The sequence below is a fragment of the Salvelinus sp. IW2-2015 genome, unplaced genomic scaffold (genome assembly GCF_002910315.2).
Source record: "Salvelinus sp. IW2-2015 unplaced genomic scaffold, ASM291031v2 Un_scaffold2636, whole genome shotgun sequence".
In the NCBI taxonomy this organism is placed as follows: domain Eukaryota; kingdom Metazoa; phylum Chordata; class Actinopteri; order Salmoniformes; family Salmonidae; genus Salvelinus; species Salvelinus sp. IW2-2015.
In genome coordinates this window covers 169,527-174,538 of record NW_019943943.1, presented here as the reverse complement: position 1 = coordinate 174,538, position 5,012 = coordinate 169,527, and the positions used below count along the sequence as shown (strand labels likewise).

Sequence of the window (5,012 nt, the reverse complement as noted above, 5' to 3'; positions counted from 1 at the left end):
GCCGCTGGTAATAGCCTAACGTAGCGATACTAGTTAGCCGTGGTATAGCTAACGTAATGATACTAGCTACCTAGCCAGCCGTGGTATAGCTAACGTAACGATACTAGCTAGGCCGTGGTATAGCTAACGTAACGATACTAGCTAGCCTAGCCAGCCGTGGTATAGCTAACGTAATGATACTAGCTAGCCTAGCCACCCGTGGTATAGCTAGCACACAACGCTACTGGTCTACTCAGCTAGATAGTACTAACTGCTTACCAAAGACACTGTTGTATGTGGTTACTGCTCAGTATGTCAGTTAGTTACAAAGTTATCGTTCTTTTTTAACCAGCTACCTAAATGAAGCATAGCCTTTGGACTTGTCTGGCGTTACCGAAGCCAGCTAGTAGTCAGCTAGCTAACGTTACATTGTTGTTGTGCAGAGCAGTGTAGTCTGCTGAGGGACAACGGCTAATGTCTGGAACAGAGCGAATGGCATCAAACACCTGGAAACCAAACCAATGGGTTTGATGTATTTAATACCATTACATTGATTTACGCCCAGTCATCGCTAGGTGCCCGTTCTCCCCAATTAAGGTGCCACCAACCTGTGTGCAAGCATCCTTACGTCTCATGCTCGCTGGGTTGCGGGACGTGACACAAAAGAAGCTAGCGACAATAAATATACCAACATTCTCTCTCACTGTTTGTCTCTGTCCAGGTTCCCTACCTGAAGAAAGGAATGTCTGGGCGACCGACACGAACACTGGTAGAGTTCGCTGCTGGACTGGCCAACCAAGCCTGAAGACACACACACCACACCTACACACACTGAGCTGGCTGGAGAAGGATTATTCTGTAGAGACAGAGACTGCTTCCCAAGTAGCACCCTATTCCCTACCCATTGGAGTCTGGTCAATAGTAGTGCACTACCCATTGGAGTCTGGTCAATAGTAGTGCACTACCCATTGGAGTCTGGTCAAAAGTAGTGCACTACCCATTGGAGTCTGGTCAAAAGTAGTGCACTACCCACAGAACCGGTCAAAAGTAGTGCACTATATATATATATATATATAGGGAATAGGCCCTTTTTTCACACTCCACATTGGACTGGTCAAAAGTAGTGCACTATATAGGGAGTAGGCCCTTTTTGTCCACTACCCACAGGACCGGTCAAAAGTAGTGCACTATATAGGGAATAGGATTGCAATTTGGGATTTATCTGGTAGTAGCCTGTTGTGCATAGAGGGATGAAGAGGACATTTCCACCCCCGTGCCCCCGTACATGTAACTAAATCCCTCTCTAGCCTAGTTTATAGCCTACATACGTATGCATTGAGAAACTGAATTTTCATGTAAATGGACAAAGTATATCGTATCCTACCGCTTAAACGACACATCAAACACATACTGGGAGGATTACTTTACTGGGCAGCTAAGTGAAACAGCTATGTCGTCCCGCGGCGGCGCATGCATCCGAATGGCACACATCGATCACAACCCTTCTTTTAGTGTTCTAGAACCATGACGATCACAACCCCTTCTGTTAGTGTCTAACCGTGAAACAGCTGAAGCCATGTATGATCACAAACCCCTTCTGTTATGTGTTCTAGAACCATTGACGATCACAACCCTTCTGTTAGTGTTCTAGAACCATGATGACCACAACCCCTTGCTGTTAGTGTTCTAGAACCATGATGATCCATACCCCTTCTGTAGGTGTTCTAGAACCATGATGATCACAACCCCTTCTGTTAGTGTTCTAGAACCATGAGATCACAACTGCTTCTGTTAGTGTTCTAGAACCATGATGATCACCAACCCTTCTGTTAGTGTTCAGAACCCATGATGATCACAACCCCTTCTGTTAGTGTTCTAGAACCATGATGACCACAACCCCTTCTGTTAGTGTTCTAGAACCATGATCTATCACAACCCCTTCGTTCTGTCAGGGGTTGGATGCTGAGAGACACTGGCTGTTGTCTGTTGGACATAAACATACAATTCTCTCTCACTGGTTTGTCTCTGTCCAGGTTCCCTACCTGAAGAAAGGAAGTCTGGGCGACCGACACGAACATGGTAGAGTCGTGCCGTGCTGGACTGGCCAACCCAAGCCTGAAGACCACACAACCACATCTCAGCACAACAGAGCTGGCTGGAGAAGGTTATTCTGTAAGACACAGACTGCTTCCAAGGAGCCACCTTATTCCCCTACCCATTGGAGTCTGGTCACAAAGTAGTGCACTACCCACCGGACCGGTCAAAATATGTGTGCCACTATATAGGGAATAGGCCCTTTTTGTCCACTACCCACCGGACTGTCTAAAGTTAGTGCACTATATAGGGAATAGGATTGCAATTTGGGATGTACCCTGAGTTATCTGGTAGTAGCCTGCTGTGCATAGAGGATGAAGAGGACATTTCCACCCCCGTGCCCCAGCACATGTAACTAAATCCCTCTCTAGCCTAGTTTATAGCCTACATACGTATGCATTGAGAAACTGAATTTCATGTAAATGGACAAGTATATCGTATCCTACCTTTACAAAAAAAGATTGCAGAGTGCAGGTCCAAAATAAGTTATTTTTTACTGCAGTAATTTTGTTCTGCAATTACTGCTTCCAAAATAACACTTGTCGACTGGAATATTATTTTGTAACGGTACTACAAGTAGCTATGCAAAATTTGTGGCGTTAGCAAAACTACGCAGCCCTGCGATTTATAACCGGAGAGAACGCAGGATGGCCTTTTGCGTCGTAGCCTCTTGCGTTACATACGTAGAGTAAAAACTAGGCTTCAGTGACAGTCAGTAAACCAACCTCTGTCCGGTAGTTGTGGGAGAAACTCTAATGCTGAATTTGGTATGCACTTATGCACACAAAAACTATAAAATATTATTATTGCCAATATTATCATGTCATTTAAATAAAAACACCAATAAAACCATTTTGGAGATCAATGTGTCTTGTCACTTATAACTGCATGTAACATGACAAATTGTTTTAATTGCAAAAACATTTATTTAATCAAACCTTTTTATATATATAGTCATTTAGTAGAACCTATTAAATTGTCCAGCCAGTGTGGCATGTCCTGCGCACTGCGAGCAGCGGCATCACCGACTGGTACAAACAACCATTCAATATGTCTCCTCCATGGGCAGCGGGATGTTCCCCGGCCAGCAGTCCGCTGGTCCTCACCCTGTCGGCGGCCCGGTCAGCCGGGACTACTGTCTGGAGCCCAGGAACAGGTCCAGGGCCCCAACACTCTGGTAGACGACCTAGAGGCTTCTTTTGAGGTACGAGAGCGACAACTCCCCTCTCCTGGTGGACGCTAGCTGCCGTGGTATAGCTAACGTAACGATACTAGCTAGGCTAGCTAGCCGTGGAATAGCTAACGTAGTGATACTAGCTAGCTGTGGTATAGCTAACGTAACGATACTAGCTAGCGTGGTATAGCTAACGTAATGATACTAGCTAGCCTAGCCAGCCGTGGTATAGCTAACGTAATGATACTAGCTAGCCTAGCCAGCCGCTGGTATAGCTAACGTAGCGATACTAGTTAGCCGTGGTATAGCTAACGTAATGATACTAGCTAGCCTAGCCAGCCGTGGTATAGCTAACGTAACGATACTAGCTAGCCGTTATAGCTAACGTAACGATACTAGCTAGCCTAGCCAGCCGTGGTATAGCTAACGTAATGATACTAGCTAGCCTAGCCACCCGTGGTATAGCTAGCACACAACGCTACTGGTCTACTAGCTAGATATACTAACTGCTTACCAAAGACACTGTTGTATGTGGTTACTGCTCATATGTCAGTTAGTTACAAAGTTATCGTTCTTTTTTTAACCAGCTACCTAAATGAAGCATAGCCTTTGGACTTGTCTGGCGTTACCGAAGCCAGCTAGTAGTCAGCTAGCTAACGTTACATTGTTGTTGTGCAGAGCAGTGTAGTCTGCTGAGGGACAACGGCTAATGTCTGAACAGAGCGAATGGCATCAAACACCTGGAAACCAAACCAATGGTTTGATGTATTAATACCATTACATTGATTTACGCTCCAGTCATCGCTAGGTGCCCGTTCTCCCCAATTAAGGTCCACCAACCTGTGTTGCAAGCATTCCTTACGTCTCATGCTTCGCTGGGTTGCCTGGACACACACTACACTTTTATTGTACTAAATGTAATGTTATAGCTAGCCAAGTAATGTATTTCTGGCTGGCGTTACTGAAGCTAGCTAAGTACATGTATCTCTGGCCTGGCGTTACTGAAGCTAGCCAAGTACATGTATTTCTGGCCTGGCGTTACTGAAGCTAGCTAAGTACATGTATCTCTGGCCTGGCGTTACTGAAGCTAGCCAAGTACATGTATCTTGCCTGCGTTACTGAGCTAGCCAAGTACATGTATCTCTGGCCTGGCGTTACTGAAGCTAGCCAAGTACATGTATCTCTGGCTGGCGTTACTGAGCTAGCCAAGTACATGTATCTCTGGCCTGGCGTTACTGAAGCTAGCCAAGTACATGTATCTCTGGCCTGGCGTTACTGAAGCTAGCCAAGTACATGTATCTCTGCCTGGCGTTACTGAAGCTAGCCAAGTACATGTATCTCTGGCCTGGCGTTACTGAAGCTAGCCAAGTACATGTATCTCTGGCCTGCGCTACTGAAGCTAGCCAATACATGTATCTCTGGCCTGGCGTTACTGAAGCTAGCCAAGTACATGTATCTCTGGCCTGGCGTTACTGAAGCTAGCCAAGTACATGTATCTCTGGCCTGGCGTTACTGAAGCTAGCCAAGTACATGTATCTCTGGCCTGGCGTTACTGAAGCTAGCCAAGTACATGTATCTCTGGCCTGGCGTTACTGAAGCTAGCCAAGTACATGTATCTCTGGCCTGGGCGTTACTGAAGCTAGCCCAAGCCTACATGTATCTTTCTGGCCTGGCTTACTGAAATGAACTAGCTGCGTTACTAGCTACCAAGTACATGTATTCTCTGCGCCTGGCGTTACTGAAGCTAGTAGTGAACTGATAACAG

General features: G+C 45.9%; 1 protein-coding gene and 1 long non-coding RNA gene across 3 annotated transcripts in view; both read left to right on the top strand.

Annotated features, from left to right (window-relative positions):
- LOC112074439 (uncharacterized) overlaps nucleotides 1–798 on the top strand; it is a 3,319-nt gene extending 2,521 nt beyond the window's left edge. The window contains exon 2 of the long non-coding RNA XR_002894739.2: nucleotides 701–798. This is a non-coding gene — a long non-coding RNA (uncharacterized lncRNA). The remainder of the gene's footprint in view (nucleotides 1–700) is intronic.
- The window catches only part of med28 (mediator complex subunit 28), a 33,208-nt gene that overhangs the window by 4,153 nt on the left and 24,043 nt on the right, over nucleotides 1–5,012 (top strand). The gene's annotated exons all lie outside the window — the stretch shown is intronic.